Source organism: Cyprinodon tularosa, unplaced genomic scaffold (assembly GCF_016077235.1).
Source record: "Cyprinodon tularosa strain WSP-4 unplaced genomic scaffold, ASM1607723v1 ctg8, whole genome shotgun sequence".
Lineage (NCBI taxonomy): Eukaryota > Metazoa > Chordata > Actinopteri > Cyprinodontiformes > Cyprinodontidae > Cyprinodon > Cyprinodon tularosa.
The window spans coordinates 2,740,096-2,767,813 of record NW_024039562.1 but is presented as its reverse complement, the minus strand read 5'-3'; the positions used below and the strand labels follow the sequence as shown (position 1 = coordinate 2,767,813).

At 37.1% G+C, this 27,718-nt stretch overlaps 1 protein-coding gene across 1 annotated transcript in view; it reads left to right on the top strand.

Annotated features, from left to right (window-relative positions):
• Positions 1–385: 385 nt before the first annotated feature.
• Positions 386–27,718, top strand: part of LOC119774156 (prickle-like protein 2) — a 55,074-nt gene continuing 27,741 nt past the window's right edge. Inside the window, exon 1 of the mRNA XM_038271538.1 lies at positions 386–865. The gene's annotated coding sequence lies outside the window, so the exon portion shown is untranslated. The remainder of the gene's footprint in view (positions 866–27,718) is intronic.

Below are 27,718 nucleotides of genomic sequence, written 5' to 3'. Positions count from 1 at the left end.
CTGGAATAACTGTCGCTCTCCAGATATGACTTTAAATGGTAATTAAATTACAGTCCTGATACACATCTTTCAAAATGAGTCTATTTCTGTTTGCTTCTATTACTTCACCAAGAATGTCAGGTCCTCCCAGACCATTCTCCATTTCATTTTCAGCTCCTTATGGGAGAGCATAAATACTCCTGTTATTCTAATCTGTGAGCTGTGTGCCACCGTTTGATTGGCTGAAGTCTGATGACTCATTTCAACAGGCTGGTGTGGGGCTGGCAAGAAGAGAGATGGGTAGGCGGTTGTGAAAAGGGGGAGCAGAAGGTGGGAGTGAAGCCCCAGCCCCTTCATCCCCACCCACCCACCCCTTCACCCGCATGAACACAATCAAAAACAATGTGGTTGATGGGGGCAAGCTGTTTCTCAAGACAAAATGCACAAAAATAACTGCAACTTAATATATAAACCACTTCTCACTGTGATTCCCTGCACCTGATTACCCTTCTCAACCACTGTTGTCTTTAGCCATACTTGGGGAGGAGAGAAACTGCCTGTTTTAGAGGGAGAAAAAGAGGCTCATCAGAGAATCTGCAGCCCCCCCAACATTTTCTTCTTTCCTTCCTTTACTCTGCTCCTGCTCCACAGTCTCTGTGAAAGGCACAGGGAGGGAGAGGCAGAGGAGGAAGAGCTGCTGTTTGTCTCTGAGATGCGGAGGGAAGAGGAGTGAATTGCGAGGTGCGGAGCAGACCCAGTCAGTCTTCTGGTTCATGCCGGTGTGACCAACTCAGCCTAGTCTCTGCGCACTCCTGCCACTGCCACAGCTTCTCTCTCACGCACACACTCTCACATATCAGGAGTCTGACACCAGCATCACAAACAGGTGAGTCTGAGCACAAAAAGGATTAAATAATGAGCAGCTGCAGACAATGTTTTATTCATTTTGTAAGATTTATGCTGGTTTTAATGGTTTGCCAAAAAAATCTTCCAACATCGATTGTCGACACATGCTATGAGATGAGCTCTATCTACCTTTCGTTGTTTGTGCTGACAGATGTGGGTTTTTTTTTTTCTTTCTTGTTTTACATGTAAATGGTTGCTCACACTTGGAAGGAACTGTCGCACCTTATTCAATAGAAACCATCACATTTCATCCTGTTTTTTCATGTGTGAATCTATTTGTCCCTAACTGGCTTTACAGGGAACATCTTCCAGCTCACATTCTGATCTGTCTGTGTTTTTTAAATCAGATAAACAGGAGAAAACACAATGTAAACAAGTGCTGTCTCAGCTGCGGTGCTTAAGGCAGACTATAGTATCTGCTGGAATGCAGATTGAACAGCCTGCAGTGGGTCTTCATGGAGTTTAGCGACAACTGTCAGGAGGAGTCACAGGCTTTTATGGGTTTTTTTTACTGTTTTTCCTGAGCTTAGTGGGAGCTTTTGGTAAAAACTGCGCAGGAGATCTGCAGTCATTCTTAACTGCCGTGGTTTTGACACATTGAGAAGACAGAGTGGTATAAGACTCTAATACTATTTCTAAAACTATTACATAATAACTATCAAATATGATTATAATAGAATATTGTTCTCTTTGTGCTTATATCACAATGCCAGACTTTATTTGTGTAAAATTATTCATAATTCATATGTATGATTAAAAACCTGTGCTCTGATTTAGGCCGTCTTCCTTCATGTAGCTTGCTGCGTAATCTCATTGGGTTCAATTACAGCTCAATGTTTACTTCTGAATCCTCTGAAACACCACTTGTTGAGTTCAAGTTTGTTCAAATTTAAAAGCCAAATCCTATATTGGCAATATTTAATACATATCAGAATTTCTGTAAGGCTATTTTTATAAGGAGGTTAATTTATGCTTGCGGTTTTACAGACCTCCCATTGAAAAGGAGATATTCCTGTGCAGCTTTTTGTCTTTTTATTAGATGATGCTGCTGTTTGCATTTGACTGTCAATCTGTCAGAGATTGTGATGCTAAGCAATCAGACCCAGCTCCCCACTGATCCCCCACCCTTCAGTTTAACACCACAACGCCTCCATCACCATCATCACCACCACCACCACCACGCCATCAGTCCATCCACTCCTCCATGTTTCTCCCACCAGGTTTTGAAATGTTTGTCTCCTCACTCTCACCGCGTGCCTCCCTCCACCCCTCTCCGCTCCGGTCGCCACAGAAACGGCTGATTCAGGAAGGGTGGGCGGGTCTCTGAGCTCTTGCTGCTTGCTATGCCCCATGTGGTGCTTTCACAGTACATTTTTGCTCCTGAGCTGCTTTTATGGCCCTGATATGCTGACAGATCAGGTGGCTCAGTCAGATGTTACACAACTACTATCAACAACACAAAACCTGCCTCTTCAGTTACTTCAAAGAGTAAGTAAATCACGCAGTTCTCTTGATGTTCAGCTTTTAACAGTTGCTGAGAAGTTTAGATTTTTTTTTCTGACCAATAAGAAGAATTCCTTTGTCCTTTAAAGTATTTGCTCTTTTACAGATTTCTTGTTCTTCTGCATCAAAATATCCTAAGTAAATACAAAATGCAGTTTGCAAGCAATGTAATTATTTCATTTATTTAGAAAAAAATATGTATTTAAATAAGCAAACATTTACACAAAAATAAATTTTTTACATCCCATGGTTTGTTATTTTGACTTTTGATTAGAATTGGAGCAATGAAAAGGCAGAAGTCATGTCTCTTGCCTGTGCTCAAAAACTTGGCCAAAAAAGTAATCTGGCTCTTTCGACAGCCTCACACTGGATACTAGGTGTGTGCATTGGCAAAAAAATTGGTGATATGATACGTATCATGATACATATGTTACATTTTTATTCTGATACTTTAACAAGACCATATATCACAATTTTTATAACAATATAGCTCTGGAAAACCTATTTTTTTCTAACACCACTACTGAATACGGTGTGGCTGAAGTGCAGGTGTGCTGCAGAAAGTCGCTCATAGTAAACATGGCAAACAGCCTGGTCCTGTTGTAATGCTGGGAAGTTCACGTGGGATTGTTTGTGGCTTTGTGCTCTTTGTTTTCTTTTTCAGGAGTTTTAAGGCAAAAACCTGTATCCGTCCTCATATATACAGATATATCCCTATTTATCCCCCAATAGCCCCTCTGTTTTATTTTTCTCTGTTTTGCCTATTTATTTTTGCTAGTAAAGTCATCTTTGGTTAGTGGGTTGATTTTACTCTTAAATGTACTTTTTGCTTGTGAAATTCAAGAGCTTGATGCTGAATGTCATACTTGTGGAGTCATTATGTCGATCAGAATGGCTTAGCAACTGCACCAAAATGAACCTTGGCTGATGTGAATATACACGTTAATTTTATGGATTTGGGTTACCAGTTATACCGTTGGGCTAACACTGAATGCTGTGCGTTTACAGAATAGATGCAATCCAGGAGATCGAAGGAATTCAAATCATTCAAATAACTGTGTACACTTACATCAGCCAAGTCTGGGTGCAGTAAATAGGGCCATGCAGCCCAACAAAATCCTTTTGCAAGAACAATGTTTGGCTGGACAGTGCAACAACTTTTACGTTAAGCTCAAGAATTTTACCAGCCAAACAGGAAAAGTCAGCGACCAGATAGAGAGAGGTTCTGGTGAATTCCAGAGTAAAATCAACTTAGCAATATACCATAAATTAAGTAGGGAAAAAAGACAAAGAAACAAGAAAACACAGAGGGGCAACTTGAATAATAAAAAGGTATAACAAGCTTTGCCCGTAAACTGCTAGAAAGAGAGTAAACCCAGGTGTAATTATTTTCTGTACACCAGCACCGTAGCTACTCAGCAGTCAAACCGTATTCAATGTGAGTTTTGTTGTGTGTTCTAATATAGCCAATATGTGCCACCAACTAAAAGTCATTATACAGCATCTTTATTAAATTCAAGTTTGTACTATGACTAGATCATGTCAAAACCCTAAGTTTTTCTTTGAATCCATGTGAACTTGACTGTTGAACTAAAACCAAGGTACTATTGAACTTAGGGTCTCAAACCTAATCTTCTTGTTTGACATTTGTTTTAAGAGAAAATAGAACAGCTTATCAATTAATAATCGACCTTGTGTCCTACTGCAAAGCAGTCCTAGCCCATCACTACCATCATATTGTTTCATCTCAGTCAACAAAGCTATTGTTCCAAAAATCTTGGAGAAAATCTTTGTGTGAAATGGTAAATGGTAAACAGCATGTATTTATAGCACTTTTTCAATCAGGAGACTTAAATGACATTCAGTCATTTATCCATTCACGCACACACTCACATACTGATGGTGGCAAGCTACACTGTAGCCACAGCTGCCCTGGGGCTCACTGACAGAAGCAAGATGTATTACTGGGTATTAGGCTATCTATGGAAATCTGTGGTTATGGCCTCAAAGTCAACCATATAGGACATTTTAGCAGTCTTTTTCTTTTTGCTGAATCATGAAGACTTACCAAATCTATGACAAGTAAGACATGCAGTGCTTAGTTTTTCTGGGTTCTTTTGTGCTTTTTATTATTTTTTGTTATAATTTTTTAATTTCCCTTATTCTTTACTATAGTTTCAAAGTCTTAGATATATTTCCCCCCTTTTATACTGATAGAAGCCATTAGTTTGTGCTTGATCTATTCTTGAATGCTATTTAGATGTGTTGTTCTTTAAGGTCTTTTAATCTACAATGTTGTGGGTGTGATTTTTAAGTGACTTATTAATTCTACTGTTCTGGTTATAGTGTGAATCAGGCCAGTATGTGGCTAGCTTATGTGAAGTAAGCGTTTCATATAAAAACATAATCACAGTTAATTCATGATTTGATGTAGGGAAGTCCGGGTTGTTTTTTTCGTTTCACATTACAATCGTGTTAAGCAAACAAAATGTAAGATAGTAAAATAAATAGAATACAAATCTTTGAAGAGAAAATACTTTCATAGTACTAGACATGACATGACTGCCAGGTCACTGACACAGGGGGTGTTTTCAGAAGCTGTTCTGAGCTGATCAATAATGTAATATACCCGACCAAGTCATTTAATAATAGATATGCTGTGACCTTTCTGTTTCATGAAGCTGATAAAACAAAGCAAATATGAGGACTGTCGTAATGCAGTAAAAGGATGCAAACTTGGGTTTAGAAAGAACACTTGCTTTTTTGATTACATAAGAATTGATCAAAGGTGGCCTTCTTGTATTGTGTCATATTATTTTTGTTTTGTCTTTTTTATATTTTTATGAAGTGTTCCGGTTGCCTTGGTGATCATTTGTACAGTACAGTAGCTTTAAACACCGCCTTTTAGAGACATTAGTAAGAGGGAAAATGAAACCTGGCTTGTACTGCAGTCAATTTCAAACAGGACGCCGTGAATTTGTCCTGCTGTGCCTTTTTAAAATTAAAATGGGAGCCTTTTGCGCAGGGGAGATAATAACAAGAACCGCCTCCATTTACTCTGTCATGCTCCATGGAAATTGAGCTTTTGATGTTTTTATCTTGTTTTTACAAGTGTTTTACCCATCGTACTATGGCAATCATTCAATTTCGTATCTGTTACAGGATTACTTAAAGTAAATACATATTCCGGATATTATACTTGAAAAATTATATCTATTCAGTAACAACAAGAAAATAATGACCACTGTAAATTTGTACATCTGGTTTTATTTCATTCAGCCATTCATGTTTGTAAAGATGTGCTTTATTCCCGGTTTTTGAGAGCTGAAGGTACAAGTGGAATGTTTTAGTTTTTTTCTCCCCTGCAGTGTTTTGCTATTACAGTCAGTGGTGACGCAGCTCCAGACTCATCCAGCATACTGCAGACCCATCACAAGGCACAGCTAGAACAAAGAGCACACACTGTCATCTCCGAGAAGAACTCAACGCACAGGCCGCCTTCACAAAACATATCAAATAGAAAGGCTGCCTTAAAGTATGATGCTGTGTACTGAAACCTGATTGGCTGGTGCTGCTCACATGTGTAAAAGGTCCGCTGAACATCACTGATGAGAGATACTTACGTATGTTGTGTGTTTTCAAAATCAAGTGAAAAAAATATATTTAATATTAATTAAAAAAGAAATTTAAAAGAAAACACTTTATTTTGTTTTTAAATACTGTAGAATTGGATTTGGGCTCAGTTTCCTACTAATCAGTGTGTCTGCTAGCTGGATGTTATTCAGAGAAAAAAAAGGAAACATGGTTTCTTCTGGAGTTATTAATACTTTTTCAGTTTTTTTCTTTTACTTCTGAAAATTTACTGTAAAATGTATTTTTCTGCTAATGGGGATATTGAGAGCATCTTCTTTATCAGAACATGTCATACTTTGTTTGCATTTAATCTAATGCCCTTAAATAGAATCCACTGCCATTGGCTGATTAAAATCCCCTGCCATGTACGGTAATCAGCTATGTAAGAAAGTTTACTGTGAAAACAGGAAATTGTGAAGAATTTTTAATGATTAAAGGTTTGATTGTACAGCAATTTCCCACTAGAACATATTCTAACTGGAGAGCATTAACCTGAGAAGCAGCCCATAGACCCTTGGTAACTCTGAAGGAGCTGAAGACAGCAACGGTTTAGCTAGAAAATAATTATCATACAACTTCTGATTTTACACTCAGCAAACCTAGCTTTTTTTTTAGGAAGAGGAATAAAGCCATCATTAAAAGGAAGCAACAAGGTCCGGTCTGGGAGACAGTTCAGTTGTGATGGAAAGATGAATGGAGCTAAATAAGGGCCAATGCCATCTTCAAGCTAATTCTTGAAGAGACCCTGCATTTTTTACTCTAGACCAGGGAGTGATTTGCTTTCCAGCAGGGCAATGACCCTAAAAACTCTCAAACCAGAAGATAATAGTTTGAATTAGAGTGACCTAGATAAAGTTCATAGAAAAATCCACTCCAATCTGAATTAAGAGTGAGATATTTTTTAAAAGAACATTGGCAAAAGCTTTAGTCTCTCATTAGGTGAAGCTGTGAAAAGGGCAATGACTCTCAAATACTGACAACAAGAGGTTAAGTGCAGATGATATCAGATAAACTATATGATTTCTCAAGCAGCACTAGCAAAGCTGTATTATTTATTCATTATAGAAAAATCTGTCGTGTAAGGTGAGGACATGTCATTCTAAAATAAAATAAAGGAGGTAGTATTTGATATAGTAAGATTTTTTAAGATGATTGTGAATTTGGAATTTTATATCTGGGTTCATAGTAGCTGTTTGATATTGATATTGTAAAAGTGCCTAAGGAGCTTAAAACAGTGAATAAATGCAATTGTGGAGTGAAAGGTGAAACATATTTCACAATCAAGCCCCGTCTGAAGTGGATGTAGGATTGTATACTAGGACTTGCTCCTGTCTGATGATTAATGTCATCCCAGGTGCTGCAATACAGTCCCCAAATTGGTAGGAATAAACCAATCATTAGCTTGCTCATTACTGCTTATTGTGGTGCTGAGATTTCTGCTCGTGACTTGATCTTAGAAAACTCTTGTAATTGTTCCCCAACCCTCTCCTTGGCCCCATTTATGAGAATTTTTAGAAATTATTAACCTCAACATCTTGACACACTTACTTCACCCATCTAGATATAGTTATGTTTTGGTTTACTTCTCAGTTTTGCTATTTGTAGATATAAGGGTAGATCAAAAAGTACTTGAACCATTACAGATTTTTTGATCGATGTTTATTTTTGTTCTGTCACACTTCATTGTTTTTAGTGGTCAAAGTCTAATGTGAGACAAAGATAATTTGAGTGGAAATTCTAACAATAATTTATAAATAAAGTAAAATACATAAAAAGCTATCCAAAGTAACCCCAATGTGATAAAATTATTCTATTATTAATTAAATGTGAAGTATAGACATTGTTTAAAAGAGAGTGGTTGGTCGACCAAAATTACTCCGAAATTGCAGTGATGACTCATCCAGGAGTGTCAAGACAGACCAGAAAAACACATGAAGGCCTCACCAACCTTGGGTAATTTCACTGTTTGTCTTTCAATATTCCAAAAAAGACTGAGCAAAAATAGCAGCTATGACACAACTGCATGGTAAAGACCACAGCTAACCAAATAGCTCACATTTCCCTGAAACATCTGATGATCTGGAAGATCGTAAAGGACTGCTACCAAGGATTACACAAACTGAACTGGATGCCACAAACAGAACTAGAAATAGTTTTTTAATATCTAATAAATTTTTTTTCTATTTGGGATTAATTACAGATTTTTTTTTTATTATTTTTATTTAATTTACAGCACTGTATTAATTTCCAAGAAAAGGCCAACAAGAATAAAAATGCATGATCAGATGGAAGAGACACAGGAAAAAAGCTTTGCTCAGACTGGGTTTTAACTTGATTTACAACAGCATGTCCCTTCAGTGCCATAGCAGCAGTTTCCAGCCAATCTTTTTGTCTCCCACAAAGTGCTGACTGGCTAACAATAAGGATTAGTGAGGGAAGATTTCTACAATTTACGCTTAGTCAGAGAAAGATTGTTTCCCAGAAATTACAGGCCTCAGAGAGGTACAAATGGAGGCTGCAGTGATTGTGCAGGTGTATGGATTACTGCCAGGGGGACCAAGACAGCATGATGTAAATGATGTGCTCTTTCTGCTGGTGGTGTTGTTGGTGCTGGCTGTGGTTCTGGGTTGGTCTCACTCAGTGATGGATATAGGGAAAGTGAACTTAAGCTGAATCATCAGCAGGGAGCATGAGCCCCGAGGTTCAACACTCACTCCATCTTCTCTCTAACGGCATCGTCAGAGGAGTATAAGTAAAAAGACTTTCATACTTTGGAAGGCTTGCAAATGGTGACACACTTCACATTCAAAATTTATGCGATGGACGTGAACATATAAGATTAGTCATGCATGCATGCCTTTTTGATTACATTACTGAAAGCAGGAAAATTAGGTTTTACTCCATTAGAGTTACAATGACTATTACAAGGAGATATGGCAGCCCAGTAAATGTAAGAAATATGATACATTTAAAGAAAAATTATAAAGAATAGAAAGTGTGGGTGGAACCATTTTATTTCTTAATGGAAATATAAATACGCAGTTGTATTTTAGGTAATTAAGATTATTTACTTGTGTTTGATTTTTCTCTATCGCTACTTCAGATATGAGCTCAGATAAAAATGTACCATCCATGTGAAAAAAACATGGGCTAACTCAAAGTGGCTGTGTATCTTGATGATTTGTTTGTTATGAAACAAAGATTTGATTTGGAGCAAAAAAGGTTGTAGTGCTTCTCTTTAAGGCTGCAGTGGATTCACCATAAAAGACTTGAACAATCATTTTAAATCAAAGGAGCTTTACTATTTTTTACACAGTTTGTACACTTTCTATATTGTGTTATAATTCTGTATAATTACAAACCTTAATGTATTATTTGGTATAGTACAATAGACCAGCATAAAGTAGTGCATACTGTGTAGTGGAAAATATGAATACATTGATACATTATTTAACTGACTTTTGCTGCAGACAGAGATGCAAGTCTTATAGTCATGCCTCACGATAACCTCCATGAGAAACATACGACTGGGATCTATTGCGATGACAATATCAGTTGTAATGATCCCATTTTTATGTTAATTTTTTTTTTTATCATTATAATATCTCGACTATTCTCTGACAATTTTAGCACTGAATTCTAGATTCAGTATGGATGCAATAAGGGGAAAATTTAACTTTGTTAATGAACATGCAATACTCCACTTCTTCCTGAACTTAAGACAGCACCTGTGTTTCCCATCTCTACTGGATAAACTGATTAATCTAGGTGCACCTGACCTCAGTAACCATGACGACTATGGCCAGACACACCTGAATTAATCAGTTTATACAGCAATGAAAGACAGGAAACAAAGGAGCTGGCTTAAGATTCCAGATTTGCACAAATCAACTTTGTTAGGAAAACTCGTATTCTATATATTGTTTACACTTTATTTTGGGTTATTCCATTACCTGTTTCTTTTCCATATAAAGAATAAATCAGGTAATTTTTTTGTAAAAAACCTTAAACTAATTCAGCTTGGATGGAGGGTTTTTTTTGGATAACAAATTTGATGTCTACTGGTTGTTTACTGGCTTGAGGTCTGAACATTGTGGCAACTATTCTAAACACATAAAAAGGATTTGTTGTAAACCAGGGGTCTTTCACCTGTGGCTCCTCCTTCCACGTTGTATTGTGACATCGGTCTTCACATATGACACTACATCTATCTAATACAGATGATATCTTCACAAAAATGTACTGTGTCAGCTTTCTGCCACATGTATAGTCTTACATGTTGCCAAAAAAGTTATTTTAAAACGACTTTCTTAAACATTTCGGGTGGAGAGACTTGCAGATTGCATAATCCAGCTGAATGCTGGATCCCTGCAGCACCCCAGAAGTGCTTTTATACTATATACTGTAATGGTTTTGATTCTGTTTAAGTTTTCCTTTTGAGTTTTCCTTTTTTTTTTCATTTCCATTTTGTAATTCTAGTTGTTTTTGGTTCCGTTTGAGTTCCTATGTATTTCTTGTTTACCCTCTGTCACCCCCTTATGTCAGTCTCCTTCTCCTAGCTCCCTTCTAGATGCTTCCATCCACACCTGTTCCTCATCTGTTGATTAGCCCAGTCTTTGTTCAGTCTCCCATTTATACTCCTCCTCTTCAGTTACTCTTTGCTGGTTTTTCACCATTTCTTGCTCCTCGTGTGTGTTTTCCCTGACTTCTCTTGGATTTCTGTTTTGTTTTGGTTTTTGGACTTGCTTCTGTTGCCCTTTGGATCTATATTACATTTGCAAGAAACCACCTCAGCTTACAGTTTTGCATTTAGGTCAGTGAAAAACCTCCACAACTCCTGACATATACAGCTATTTCAAGTCATTGCATGCATGCTTCCAATATTTCTGCTTCCGGTTTATATAACTATTGCAATGGGGCTTTGCAAGTAATCCCAAGGTAAAAATAAAAAATCTTAAAATAAATACTTTTGTTAATTATGTGTAGTTGGAAGGTTTATAAAGCTTTCCCATAAGTGACTATTTTTCATGGTATATAACTTGTGGCCAGACCATAATTAGCTTATGCTTGATCATTTGGTCAAAAACCAGCAGTGGCTCTATATTACAGTACACAGTTCATCATGTCTACAATAAAAACATATTTTTTTCAAACCCAGGCTTCCCAATAAAGTCAAGATAACAATAATATAATAGTATTAGAATATATAATAATAGAATATATAATAATAATAATAATAATAATAATAATAATAAGAAGAAGAAGAAGAAGAAGAAGAAGAAGAAGAAGAAGAAGAAGAAGAAGAAGAAGAAGAAGAAGAAGAAGAAGAAGAATAATCATCCTCATCCTCATTATCATCATAATTTCTTTTCATCAATAAAAGTTATTTTTTCAAGATATGATTGTTTTGTGTCAGCCATGTGTATGTCGAAGCTTATATAATTACTGAGTATGAGATGGATCATACGTCTATGTGCCTAGAGTGAACATCAGGGGTCTGCAGGCCTTTTGCAAACTGTCTGCATCATATAGTTCTTTACAGATTTCAGTCTTGATTTGGTTGGTCAAATAATCTTTTCAGTGGGGAAAAAGTTAAACCTTTTTAAGATTTGATATACTTATCCTGCAGGCCTTAGGGCTCCCTGAAAGCCAAGTGTATAGAGACACACAGACTTTATTCACCTCTTTCTCTGATTGCTCGTTTTTTTCCAGCCATCACTGCAGGTCCCTTGCACTGTATTTAGCTTTATGCCAGCAATTGAAAACAATTATTGCTTTCATTTACAAAAAAATTAATGATTTTACATCAGAATTCTTTTAAATATAGAATTACTATATATATATATATATATATATATATATATATATATATATATATATATATATATATATATATATATATATATTGTTGAACATAACCAAAGGGCATAGACATAAACAAGCAGTTTAATACAGTTGATCTCTACAGCTGTCTTAATTAAGTTACTTTCTTCCACTGCAGCATATCAGGTCACACTGAAAAACTGTCCAGAATCAGCTATCAGATATCAGGTAACACCGCATTTGTAAAACAAATGATACCCACTTAGTTTTGATTTGTATCTGATTACTTTGACCTCTTCCTTCGAGGAGCCTGTATTATGATGGGTAATGTGAGTCTAGTAAATGGGGAGTCATTTTGGACAGTGGGTTGTCTATCAGGGGAGATCTTAGAAAATAACAAAATTTAAGGTTGAATATAATAGCTTTACTGAGAGGAAAAATTGTCTCTACCATGCCCAGCATCTTACATATCTTCTAAAGCCTGTCTGTAACACAAACCCTGTCATCTACTAATAGCCTTAGAGTAATTCCCACTTTACCAAGCAGGATTTAATAGCACTTATTAAAGCTATAGCATATACTGAACTTGTCATTTTATGATGAATTACAGTCTTTGCTGAACAGATGTTAGACTGGATTTACGGCCTCTGAACATGAACAGCTTTGTTAAAAAGCAATTATGAATTATAGAATCTTCTAATGATGAACATGATTTCCCCATTTTTTTAGATGACAAATTTAGCTACTCTATCAAATCTATCAATGAATCAATTTTTTATTTTATACATACTGTTTCTGTAATGTACCAGACTGAGGATCCAATATTCGACCAGACCCAATATTTAACATTTACAAATGTCAACAGAGCAAGCTGGAACCCAATCATGACCAGGAATTTCCATAGGATCTGAATCGGGTTTAGACTGCTTTGATACAGTTGAACTTTCAGCGTTAGCAAAACTATTGCCTTTATCTAAATGGCTGGTTATACTCCAACAGCAGTGTGTCACAGCTTGTCACAAATATTTTTGATTTATGCCCAATTTTCTGCTCTACGTTATTTCACGCTACAACGAAAGAGGGACAATAATGACCACTAGGATTATAACTAGCAATGCATAGGGCCGTACATTGTACAGCCTTAACAAAAAAAAAAAAAAAAAAAGAGTTAAATTGCACGCCCAGTTTTTCCCCTGAAAACTCTGCTCAAATGTTCAAAGTTTCACAAGCAGCGGTTGCTGGAGCTGGAAAAATTGAACTTTTGCAGCTTGATGCGCCACATCAACCAATCAGGCTGATCTGCAAGCTGGCTGGGAGATAGACACAGTGCTGCTGATGCATAGAGGTATGATCCCTCCACTAAAACTGTTTATGAAAGCCTAATGTCATGGCTCAGAACAGGAGACCCAGTATTCAAGGTAAGACAGACAGTGGGATAACTCAAAAGCATTTATTAAAACAAACAAATCTGTGGTAACAGGTGTTGGGCGTCTAAAGCAAGAACTTTCGCAGGAGAGAAACACAGGTTAGTAACCATTAAAACCTGCCCGAGGATGATCAGAATGGGTCAGTTACTAATCTGGCTTTATAGTTTAGTCCATGCCCAAAGAACATGGTAGATTCCAGCCGGTTGGCTGACAAGACGCAGCTGTTGCCACACAGAGAGTTTCAGATGCTGAAACCTTCAAGACTACAGAACTGGCAAGAGATCAGATCCAACCAAATGAAGGAAGGCAACATAATCCAGAGGGTGAAGTCAAAGCCGATGTCAAGGAGGTGCTCAGGATTCAGAACCAGAAGATCAGAGGTCTGAAGAGTTACCGAAATGAAATCCAGGTCGAAGTCAGGAAGCAAATCTAGGTTCAGTGCACAGGCAGAATCCAACAGGATTCCGAAGACAGGTCAGGCAAACAGATCAGAATAGTGACAGGCAGGCTCAGACTTCCAAAAGGAAAAACGGGTGAGGATCAGGCAATCAGAAACCCTATCAGGTACGCTAGAGAACTCTCGCTAAAGGTACAAGAATAACCTGGCTGTGATTACTGGTAGATCGCTGCTTAAATAGAAACTTGAACAGGTGGATATGATGAGCAGTAATCAGAAACTGGACAGAGCTAAGCGGGAGAATGAAATGATTAATAAAGCCAATCATCAGTGCCAAGATTTGTTTAGTATCCCAATAGGATAATTTTTTGGTGAGACTTGTCGAATCCACCCCAGAACGAACTGTATTTGTGTGCAATACAGAGGCACACAAAGACATAAAACCATGCTCACATACGCACACCTAAGGAAAATTTAGATATGCCAGTTGATACTGCTATAAAGTGCACCCTTGTTCAGCCCAATTTTAAACACATTTCTACAAAATATAGAGGCACTCTGTTATAGAGTCCTGCAACGGGTCGGGTCACCCGCTAAAATGCTCTTTTGCGGGTGAAAATACATAAATAAAAATAAACGGGTCGGGGGTCGGGCGGATATTTTTTTAGTGCGGGCGGTTAGTTGGTGATTTTTTTTTTATGCGTGTGTGTCGTTATGGACATCAGAAATGTTATATTAGCTTAAAGCCCTGCCGGCAGTGTGGGCTTCCCTCCAAAAAGGCCACAGTCAGTGCATACACATCTGCTGCAGTGTTAATGGTGCTGTTCTGCAGCACCGCGTACTATAGCCTATTACTTAATGTGTTAACGGGTCGGGTTGCTGGTTAAATATCAACGGGTTGGGTCGGGTTCGGATTTGAATTGAAGATATCCGCGGGTCACGGGTCGGATTCGGTAGTCATCCTAACGGGTTCGGGCGGGTGCGGGTTGGTAAAACTCGACCCGTGCAGGACTCTACTCTGTTAACTAAACAAGAAAAACAGAAGAAATAATTAATGTATTATGAAGGCCCATGGCACAACCTGATTAAAATGTGTTGTTTCGAATGCAGTGTTAATATTATCATAGTGTTTGCATACATACAGAATTTGAATGATGAGCCTTGACTTGGTTTTTTATCCAAGACAGACTGACATTTGGAGAGCTACTCTTACATTTCAGACCTTTGAAATTTAAGGCTGCTTACTATTTACTGGTAGTTCTCACAGAATTAGGCAGTTCTTTCTTTAGACCATTTCTTTCCTTACCTTTTTTTATCCTCTTATACTATGAGTGTTTTTTTCCTGTAATCTCTTTCTTTATATATTGTCTTTTGCTAAATCCCACTCTGTTATCTACCAGCTATTCAACTGCCTGATGAATCTATTTTTCCTTAGAGCATTGAAGCAGACTGTATTACAAAATAACTGGATTTTATCATTTCCTTTTCCTGTTATTCAGCTGTGTCTCAGAACATCGTTCCAACACACACACACAGCCCTGCTGTTCTGTAACCCATTTAGGTGCGACATCTTGTCATTGCCCTTCAGCTGCAGAAGCTCAGCTCTAATGGCCTCCAAGTTTTTCTCATCAACAAATTATGTTTTGTGATAATGTCTACAGCTCAAGCTTTTCACTATATTAACTTTTAGGCTTATGGAAACTAATCTCTTCTTTGCACAACCTGAGAAGTGGATTTCTTTATGTCTTTGCATCTTTTTGGTTTTGGCGTTGCACTGTGTTTGTAAAAATATTCAACTTTTAGAATTTGTCTTGATGAACCGAAGTGAACTTTTCTGATATAAAACACATTGCAGTCTTTGTGAAGTCAGAGTAGAAATTAAGATATAAAAGTAGACATTCAGACAGTACTCTTAAAATATTTTACACATGGTTTAACCAATAAGGATTTGTCAGCACCAACAAAGTTTTCTTCCAAAAGATAAGTGCAGATATGATGAAACTTTAGTTCTAATCCATCGGGAAGACAGGCCCAGGGTGGGGAGAGGCTACAACTGACAAAGGCTAGTTATAGAGGCTAGGTGAGGATGATGTAGAGACTATCATCTAGGCTAACTGATGGACATGTAGGAAGGACAAGAGACGATCAAGGATGCATGCCAGGCAGACAGAGTGGCAAACTGGGGTAGAGAAGGGACCACCTGGCAGGTGTATCTGCTGGAGGTATGGCCACAATACATTACTTCTAAGGTTATATTCAAACAGCTTTTTAAGAGCCACTCACACACCTCTTAAAATAATTTCCCATTTTATCCTAGGTCTGCATTTTTTTCTCTATCTTGCATTTTGATTAAAAAGCTTGTCTCTCTTGCCTCGTTAATTAAAACAGTGGTCAATTTGTGATAATAAGGCAAGTGCCTAATACACACATAGGTCCACTTTGATTCTGGACTCCAGCCTTTGCTGTTTTGACCGATTATTGGTGCAGCCTGCACCCAAGCAGATCTTTTTAGAATTTTCACTGTTGGAAAAGAAAGATGCTTTATTTATTTCATAGGAATGACTACTAAATCCATAACCAACACAAGACTATGGCATTTGGATGAATTTTACAGCAGTGCTATCAATATACAGTCAGAAGTAGTCATTTGCAGCTCCTGTAATGGCGGCACGCAGGTCAGGTGAGATGTCCAGAAATTGTGACATCACACAATGTTACCTTTTGCAAGATGGTCTTAAATCGTGAAAAACCTAGAACTTATCACCAAAGATAAATTATTAAAATACCAGAGAGAACATGCAAAGCAGCAGACATATTGACTGCTGCCAATACAGGGTGTTACGATGATTTTTGACAAGGCTGTAAAATATATAACATATATTTAAAATACAGATTTTTTTTTTTTTTTTTTTTACAAAGTTTTTGTTTCCTTTTAAAAGTAGCCTGTTTCACTTCACTTTAGAAAAAGGAGCAAAAAAAAACAAATATACAATTCATACAGTGAGTATGAATAATTTTGAGCTTGTCAATATTTCTGTGCATTTTACATTTGAGCTGTGTATGGTTATTTATTAACACAATTTAATTGTTATTTTATCTACGCTGAATTCTGTAATAACATTCTGAGTGTATGCTATAATTCATCAAATCAGGAAAGTCCAGTTTTCCAGCTATAGAGATACACAGTTAACCTACTTCTCCCTTATATTGTGTGAAATTGTTTTTTTTCTGTTCAGAATCTTTAAGTTTGAATTTGTCTAAAAAGATCTCATCGATATGCCCCATCATATTGTCTGTTCACTTTGTACTTTCACTGTCAGTTTTTAGGCCTTTGTTTGCTTCTGAAACAACTCTGTCATGAGTCATTACAGGTCCATTGTTGATTCTTGTCGCTTGGCTTCACAAAGGAACTGTTTTTTGATGACAGAGAGTGTCAAATGAATCACGCCTTCAGTGGCGACTCTCTTCACTTCTTTTGAACATGGGTTGTTCTATAAACCCCAGGGTTCAGTGCCAGACACAGAGCTTAGTTAGTTAACACAAAAAAACAATTCCTCTTCTTCTCCCTTTTTGTTAGCTTTCATCTCAGAGCATGTACAGAATATGAGAAACCTGCATTTTAAGCATTGTGAGTTTCTTCCCAACATCCTTATTCAATTCATCTCAAGTGCACAAATAGTCTGGTAAAGAGCAACTTTCTTGTCCGGATCATGGAGCAAAATAAAAAAAAACCTTTGATGTAATTCTGTTAGTGGTAAAGATTGACCATAAAAACATTCTGAGATTTTTTCACAAGGGACTGGATCTGTGATATTCACACCGTGCTGCCAAGTTATCAGCAGTCAAAGACGTCAGAGCAGAAAAAAGCCTCTAAAAGTTGTGACAGAAATACATGACCTCTTTTCATTTTCACACATTAGCAGTGAGTGGACGCTGCTGTTAGCATTTATGCCTTTGTCAGGCAAGATGAAACCTGATTTAAAGTCTCTAAAGGCTTTTCTGTTCGGCATTAAACACATTGACATGTAATACTTTTCATATTTCATAGTTTTCATTTTCAGAACACCATATTAATTTTCCTAATTTTGTCCACCTCATTGGCTCATATGGCTAAATATACCCAAGCAGCAAAAAAAAAACAAGAAAATCAACGTTAATTGTCACTATTTTAGAGCTTAGAAAGCAATTGCTTTATGGTTTAGAATTTGGATATCTTCATTTAGCTATTCCTTCTGACATATTTGAGTGAGATAACTTCAATGTAAATGTGGTTCACAAAAAAACACAAGAATGAAAATAAATGAGAATGAGACTTTGCAAACTTTGATCTAATTTTTGCACTGGTTGCTCAAAATGAGAGGAAGATACCTTGACTGAACCCTGCCCTGGGCTGCCCTCTGGGTGAGACGTGATGGGACAGGTGGTAGTAGACAGAAGTCTAACCAAGCTGTCATCACTCTTGTTCCATGTTTATTACACCCAATCTATGGAACCTATATACATGAGGTTCTTGTTCTCTGCAGCTGTCAGATATTTATTCCAATAGTACTCCTATAGCAGACGAAACAGATTTCAAAATTGGTAATCATGGCATCTGTCAGTTTTCTATATTTAATAATACTTTGACTGCTGCCATCTCCCTTGGTAATTTCCTGACCCACATGCAGAATCAAATCATGGCTCAGGTTTTAAAAGGTTTAGTTACAAAATAAGGACAATTATTCTTAGGTTATATATGGCTTTGATATTCTAGTTAAATTGTGTAAGGGGCTATTAATTGTGTTCCTTGAGGCAGATATGAAGGGGCATTTTCTTCAGGTGATAACCTTTTGAATTGCTTATGTCTGAAGAGGAAAGGTTGAGGTTATTGATCCTGGAAGGAGTTTGTTCAAAAAACTTTCTTGTAGTAAGTCTGTTTCCAGATAAGTCTTTGATTTGAATAAGGCAGGTGTGGGCTTGAGGCGAACAGATTATATTGGAGACCGTGCCGCTAAGGACTGCTGAAGCTGTGGGGGCAGTAGAAGATTACTGCATTAGAGGAGTACTTTAAACTGTAACCCTTGCCCTATGTAAACATAGACTGCATCCAAATGTCTGCCCTTGTCACTATACGGGCACTATATTGTGGTTATGCCATTTTAGATGTCAGAGTGTCAGAACGTTTAGTGGTTGAAAAAGTAGTGGCCTTGAAATTTCCCACAATGCACCTTGAAAAGTAGTGATCATCCATGGTCACTACACAAGCAGATATATCCTGGAATGACTCATGATAGGGTTGTTTCAGAAGCAAACATACAATCTAATGGGATTTGTTGTCACAGCGGCCCCCTGTCTCTACCCGACAGCGGCGATAAATAACAAAGATGGTGCAGGGACTGTGTGGGGAGCCTGAGTCACATGACCAACTGGGAGTGAAAAGAACTGATCATCTGTTTGAACAGTCAGTTAACTGAGTTCACTATAAAGTCCACTATATACTCCCGCTCTATATAGTGATTGAGGCATTTAGGAGTTTGGTAAGACGTTCAGGGTGGGTCATGGATTGGTGGAAAGCGACCGTCATCCAGACCTAGCCTCTGAAGGAAGTGGAGGTATTACCCATACTTTTTCTGTCTCTGGGAATTTGGTTAACCTGGCAATGCCGACTGCATTTTTTGGATTTCTCAAGTAAAAAACTCTACCTGTCACTTTGTAAATCCATCTGGCCATGATGAGGTGAAACCAACAATCAGCAGATTCCATGATGTAGGATTACCGATCAAATGCTTTCACTGGCCAGGTTAATATCAAGGTGAAACTGGTGAAATGTTTGCTGTTCTGTGTGAATGCACCTTAAAAATTGGTTCATCCCTTTACCAACCTAGTGTAGTTTTACCATGAGAGGTTGAGAGGCTAAATCCTTTATTCTGTCTCCATCCTCCAGAATGACATCTAATTAGAGTTCAGCACAATTATTGAAATCTTCTAAGATAAGATTTTTTTAATAATACTGCATAGTCATAGGTATAATTGCTCAAATTATCTTAAAACAGGGAATGTTGAACTACATTTTTATCTCACCATCCAAATCAAAGGAAGCAATACAGTCTGTGATCTTACTTTTCTTCCAATCTTATCTAGGGTAGGCATTATTTAATTAATTCAAATTATAAAAGCACTCCCACAAACCTATAATGCATGCATAGTGTCTGGACATAGACAAATTGTGCATTTAGTCTTGCCTGAAACCTACATAGACAGCAAAACATAAATTATGTTTTCATGGAAAATCATACATGGAATAAATACATTTCAGGCAAATTGTTGGATAATTCGTAAGTTACATAATAATCCATATAACATGACTCTTCACTATAAGTAAATTTGGAGAATAACATACGGCTATGATCTAAGAGTAAACCACACAGATGACTTCTCCCTCCCTGCTCTAGCTCTGCAATCCATCAAACTAATGGAACCATACGCCAAAATAAGAAGCAATAAAGGGGTTCAAGCCCTTCTTTCCTCACTGCATCAACGCAGCTCTGATATGTGCTCGACCTCTTGATGTTCTACTAAAGCTTTCAGCACATCACAAAAAAACTGAAAGAAATAAAAGCCCTGATTTGTGTGTTCCAACTCCTCTCTGCCACAATCCTTCATGTGAAGAGACCAGTGGGAGGACATCTAAAAATGCATAGCAACAGACTCTTTCTCTCCTGTTCCCTCTCTACCTCACACATTCTCACACTTGCACATTAATACAAACACACATCTTCAGAAACAAATAAATATGCACAGAAATAGCTCACATGTACCCTGCACTGCAACAAGGCTCTCCGGAATAATAAGGCTCCAGCAGTGAAGAGTAAACCACTGGGCAAGTGATATAAATGGCATCATGTAACAGAAATTAGCCCAAGTTTGTGGTTCAGAAGCAGCAGAGGGAGAGCGTTAAGTCCAGCTGGAAGCTAATGTCTCAGTCTGGGGACCAGTCCTTCTGTTATTACCCTGTATTTGCTTGTGTTTATTACGTGGTCTTGCATCTTACAGAACATTGGGTAAAATGACTATTCTTGCAAAACCAACCATCCATTGCCTTCCTTGAGCTGCAGGATGTAGCAGAGTGGAGTGCACTTTGGTTGTCGAAAACCAGCAATTCTATTTCAGGCCATCCCACACAGTGGGAGAGCAGCAGAAATGTGTCACCCTTTAATTGTAGCTTTTCAGGTCCTTGTGAAAATTTGTGCATCTGTAGGTAAGAGAATCCCGCTTTGGATTTCAGGAACACACCTCCAGCAATTAGCACATCAGGGATATGAATAGTAGTGTGTCTGTTTCTTAGAGAGGGTGAGTTTCGGAGCCTTTGTGTGGAATGATTGGTTTAAGATTTTCAGTTAAATTGAAGTACATTCCAGATCAGCACATGGAAATTATCTCCTTGCAGCTTTTCGATGAGTAATACCAACAATGTGTGTGTGTGTGTGTGTGTGTGTGTGTGTGTGTGTGTGTGTGTGTGTGTGTGTGTGTGTGTGTGTGTGTGTGTGTGTGTGTGTGTGTGTGTGTGTGTTATGTTCCAACTCATATCACCAGAATTGTCACTTACTCTGAGCTTTTTCCTCAGTCTGTTCTGCCAGCTGAACTGCAGAGCTTTATTCCTATAGGGTCAGCCCCTTTCAATTAATTTCTTGTTAGTCCTGATCCAAATAAGCTGCAGTAAGAATTTAATCCTCATAACTGGATTATGAGCTGATTGGCGCTAGGAGAGAGCTATTTGTTACTGAAACGAAGAGTTGTGTAACTCGGAATGGATGGCGAAACTGACAGCCAATCAGAACAGAAAAGTTAATGAGCAGTTGTGCTGTAAGAATCTCTAACTTGCCGCTGCTTTCATGAGTGTCCTTGATAATAATCTTTCCAAAGAGCCAAGTGATCAACACCTCCTCCTCTCTGCATGTTTGGGTTAACAAACAAGATGGAGTAGTGCAGAAAGAGAAATAGCTTGAAAGGCTGCATTTTGTTAGATTTGTCCTCCAGATTCATGGCTTCCAAACTGTGGTACAAGTACTACCGGGGCTACCTGGTATGATTGATCTCTACTGCCACTTGTTTGATGAGAATTAGAAGAAATTTCAACATTAATTATTTGATGTGTTATTTGTCTAAATTATATATAGACATTTTCTAACTGTAATACAGGCATGACAGCAAACCTAGTTTATCCATGTTAAAACTAAAAGCTCTTCCATTAGCAGGTGATATTTCCAATTCCTGACATGAGACAAAGCATGGTACTGGATTAGTATTAGCCATTGGTAATATTTTAGAAATAAGAAAATATTTGGCCTTAATTTATTAAAAACTGCAAATTAGCTATTTAGTTGACTCCTATGATTAAACTCTTAAGCATATTAATATTTAGCAACAGTAGAATAAGCAAATTAATCTCACAACTTTACTTACAGTATCTTCTCTGAATGCTTTTTTTTTTTTTTTTTGTATAACTACTATGCTACTGGATAAATAACATAAAATGGGTAGAGGCTTATCACTACTTTTTTTTTTTGCTATTCAACCACAACAATCTGTTTGGACCTTCTGTCAGTATGGCAGTGCAAAGCAGCCACTGCTTTCTTTCTTACTTCAAAATAAGATTATCAAACTTAAATACAGCAGGGCTCTAGGGTTAAAATATTTTGCTGATAACCACAGTTGTTACTTGTGGCCTTTTTAAAGTCTATTTTAGATACACAGATGCATACAGATAAAGCTGTCTATTTTTTTTGTTTTTTCCATCCATCCTTTCTTCCACCCATCTGCTTTTGCTTATCCATCAGTGTCAGGGTGGGGCTGCTGCCTATCTCCAGCAGTCAGCAGGGAAAGGTAGGGTAGACCCTTGACAGGGCAACAGTCTGCTGCAGAGCTTTTCTTAGTTCATATTGTGCATAATTTTGTTCGTTTTTAGAGTTAATATTGTTTAGTTTTTGCTGATAATAAACAAAAATACACAAAAAAAATAGTAACAGGTAAATATGAGGGCAGTTATGGTGCTGTAGAGCTCACAGGAGTAAGCAAAATATCGAAAATAATGACAGAAATGGTGGAGATTCTTCTACGATATGCACCAGTGTGTACAATAGTCTTACAGACTTCATTGGTCTGTTGTGGTAGCTTGGCTTTTTTGTGTGTCTCGACCTGAGAATACATATTATCACAAGTTTCTTTGCCATTGAAATGTCTGTTTTTGCCTTAAACCTTCCTCTAAATGCAGAGGTTATTTATAACCTCCTTCTAGTGCAGGTTTCTGTAAATCCAGTCCTTGGAGTCCAGTGCCATGCACCTTTTAAATGTGTCTCTGCTTCAACACAACTGAATCCATTACTCTGGGGAATCTGGAGAACGTACTGCACAGTGGGGAGGTATTAAGCCATTTGATTCAAATGGCAATGCAAACATATCTAAAAGGTGCAGACCACCCGACCTCAATTACCTTAAATGAGTAACCCTGCTCTTTAAAGAACCTTAAAGAATGTAGGGCCGTCACACTTGACTAAAGGCAGTTGTGTAGCACCTTGTTGTTCTGATGAAGAACAAAAATTTCAAACTGGGTCTTTTCTATTTGTGGCACTAAAGTGGAAAAACATCCGGTAGATTTGGAAGCTTCAGCCGTTTTAAACGCTCATTGATTTGGCTCTACTTGTTTATCTACACAGACCTCTGTACAAAATCAGCAGTCACTGGCCTCCACAAAAGTGTGAATAAGTACACTCTCTTGAATTTTGTCATAATATTATCAACTATAATTGCTTAACAACTTTATAATGCCACATAGACAACAACACAATCTGTATTCAAGTATGTTTTTCATTATACTTAGATTTCAAGTTCCTGGTGAAAACAGAACACTTCAAAGCAATTGAAGTTTCCCCTTAAGTCAGTGAAATATTTTGGTGTTTTAATCACAAACAAAACAAATCAAAGTCAAGTATATATTTACTTCAGCTTTAAAAAGATGGTAGGAAAGGAGGTAGCAGAAAAGATTTGTTATTGATGCTTATGATATAGCATGTCTTCTGAATGACAGCTAATCTGATCCATTTTAGAACATTTATGTTTCAGCATTAAAAGGCACACAACCCTTTTTTTGTCATATATTCCAGCTTTTCTCTGTCTGTTTAGCTCATTAACCTTACTTTCAATATAGATTTCTATTTCAGTGCACAGATGCACATCTAAATGAATTTTTAAAAGGATCAAAGTGTTTACTCGGCCAGAATGACTCTATTATATCCAACCCTCATTTTATTATGTTATCATGAATGTTATGATGCTCAGTGGTTTCCTGCTGTGTAAAATAATTCCTGCCATCTCTCGGAGAAACAGGTTAAAAAGAGACTGTAAAATAAAGAACTGCTTATGTGTTTAGGTAATGTTTGAATATTTGTGTGTGTCTGTATCCCTGTATAATTAAACAGGGATAACTGTGAGGTTGGCAAGGGGAAGAGGCTAAAGGTTGACATTTCATGCTGCTGTTGGTCAAGCAGAAAAGCTTACGCATTAAGTAGAGCAGTGGGTTACTGTTTCGGTCCTGCCAACGGCGCTTTGTTCTGTCACCATGAATCAGTGCAAATGCTTCTATTAAGCATTAAGTAAAGAACAGACCATTGTGTTTTGGCAGGAAAACTACAGCTTTGACACTTAACTCAAGGGATTAGAGGTGAAGGGGTCAACATGTTTGTCAATATAAAAAAGTGCCAAATCCACTTGAATATCTCCAAATATATGAATCAGAGTATTGAAACACTTTCAACTTCATAGCTTACATCTATCCATTACTCATAAAAATTAATCATAATAATAATTTGGGCTGTATGCAAATACTTCTTCACTAGCTTTGAGATGCATTCCTGTTAAGCAGCTGAACAAGGTTGTTCTAAAGCAAAAGTTCTGATACCTCTAATCTGAAAAAGCTTAACCTGTGGCTTTAGTGGATGTGTGCTAAAGATGGATTATTTATGCAATCAGTGGATTATTTCCCACAGTCGAGGAAACAAGATAAAAGTGGTGGAAGAATCTAAATTTAATGTGACAACCAAAACCCCCCAGGTGTGCTCTGAAAATGAAATCCTTCCCCTTCTGCTTAGGCAATGATAAATGCAAAAGAAAAACATATTAAAAAGATTAACAGCACCGCTAAGTACAGATATTAGGTCTGATTTAAGGTTTCAGAAGTAACAAATACATGGTTATGTACTTTAAAATGAGAAATGATGCATTATTAGTGCTTGATATTCAGGCCGTTGTATCCCTTACTGCATTCTTAACAAAAAATAGAAAACTTCTACTTATTGTCCTCTGCCATTTTAAAACATAGAGCATACATCATATGAAGAGATTGATAAGTAAATTAAGATTAAAATTAAATTAAGAAATTAAACTACCTTCTGGCAAGCGAGTAAAAGGATAAATAGGCTGGAATAGTATAAATGGCTGGAAGATAAAGGAAATGGAGTGACTCTATTATTCCATTTAAAATGTTAACATTATTACTATTTTACATTTTGTATTCATATTTTAATAAAGAATTTAGGCAATGGCTCAAGTCATTGAAACCCCTCTTATTTCCAGTCCATATTCTCTCCCCTCTTTTGGCCATTACTCTTATAAACCACGGTATAAATGGAAGGCACCTCAACTTTCACTCAGTTTTTCTAAAGATGTTTCAAAACCTTCTGTCTTCAACAGCTCTGTCACCACTGGTGCAGTCCAACACAAATGAAAAAGTCCTGTTGCCTCAGATTAATACCTGTTTTGTCGTTGCCATGACCCAGATAACTGAAAATTTACCCTTGCACATTACTCTTGTGCAATTTGTTTGTAGATAGAATACATTTAAGTCATACCACCACCAACATCAGCTTTTAAAGCAAACAGGAACTAACAGAGGATTGGTATGTTACGTCCCTCAGAAGTTGACTTTTGTTTTTTGGAAAAAGTCTGGTAGAACACAACCAAACTTGCAAAATTATGAAATCAGGAGGAAAAAAATGATTGGACACATTCGAGTATCAGTGAGTACTGATTAGAAACATTAGTGGTTGATTTTCTGTTATGATTAAAAGCAATTGAATCTTTTATGTTTACTTGAATACCCTAAAGATGCTTTATATTGAAGATTGTTGTATCATCAGAATAGCAAAGCCATCCATCTGATGTTGTTATGCTTGTTTGTTGCTCCAAGTGTTATCAAATTCTTGGCCCTGCAGAAAACTTAAACAAACCCTGACTAGGTTAAAAAGTAATTTGCATCAGAAGGCCGGCCGAGGTGAGAAAGGATGATACCACGTTTCATCAGTCTGTGGTCCTGTATGTATTATATCAGTCGATTATGTAAGTGAGGGAATTAGATGATGAGCCATCAAATTAGTTTCAGTGTAGCTCCGGGTGCCAGCATGAAGGGTGCCAATGTCGGCCGATGAAAGCAATATTTAGAAAAGGGTAGCAAAGCGAATTAGTTAAATTAGTTAAACTAATGCAGTAATCTAAATCCCGCCTCGCTGCCGTAGCTTCTTTCTTTTTAGAAATGAAAGGGCAAATGGCACTGATTAGAGGTGCTCTGAGGGTGAGTTGCATATGCATGAAGGTTTTTGAATTCTGGTACGTTGAAGGAGCCAAAAGCTGCATTTCCTTCACTAGAGGAAAAAAAATGCAATTATAGAGCCGTTTCATTTCTACATCACAGGGAAATTTACACAACAAGCAAGTGCATATATCAAAATGTGAGACAGACTTTATGTTGGGTTTTGTTTCAAACTTGTTTGTTTCATGATGTAGGCAGGTACGCTAGTGTGGTTATAGGTGATGCAATACGGACATAACAGTAGGGAGGCTTCATAGGAAGGGTACAGTCCTCTTATCCCATGTATTTCTAGATGTTTCCTAATCCCATTTAAGAATATAATTTACATTTCTTATTCACACAATGACTGAATTAGGTCAGTATGTGTAGAAACCTGTTAAACAGGTATAACTACTATAGCAGGTTAAACTGTTTAAGTGAAACAAGCAGTTAAACAGTTATCACATGGCATTAACCCAAAAAATTATGGGTAAAAAGGATTAAAACTGAGCATCAGAATGGGTAACACAGGAAATTATTCACTTTAAACATTGTGTAGTTGTTTCCAAACTTCTTAATTACTGGGATGTTTTTATTCATCCCTTTGGTTTACAGGGAATCATCAACAGAAGAACAAAATATCCGCTGAGCATTAGTTGTGTTGAAACAAATGCATTGTTGATATCAGAGGTCAGATGAGGATGGACGGTCTGCCTTAAGATAATAAAAAGGCAATCCTAGTTAATTACAAGCTAGCTGTGAAGCATACATGTGTTGGAATAGAAACTATGTTGAACATTGAAGAAAATGAATTTTAGCAGCAGCACACAAAGTCATCTGTTAATAATAATTAACTATAATACAAGATACCAAAAAACTGGACAATAAAAGGTTGAGTTTAATCTTTGGAATTGAGTCAGAATTGAGTCGGAATTGAGTCAGAATTTCTTGATTTATTTTTTTTGTGTGTGTGTGTAAAACAGCATAAATATATGTGTTAATTTTGTCATATATGTATATATATATATATATATATATATATATATATATATATATATATATATATATATATATATATATATATATATATATATATATATATATATATATATATATATATATATATATATGTGTGTGTGTGTGTGTGTGTGTGTGTGTGTATTTATGTTTAAAGAGTAACATTTCTTAACATTTTTCAAGTCCCCTGGAGTTTGACACTGCTGGTCTAAACAGTATACCCACAGTGCTTTTAGCCCTTTGAACACCATTCACCAATCCTCTGATGGCTACCTCCAGCGGTATATTGCATTTTGTTACAAAGCTCATTTACTGAACTGGTTTTTTGACATAATTATAATACAATTACACGTTCTGGAACCAGAATGTCTAATACCTGGTAGCCTACTGGTAGTCTATACTTGCTTAAATGAAAAGAAAAGTTTTAAAAGTTTT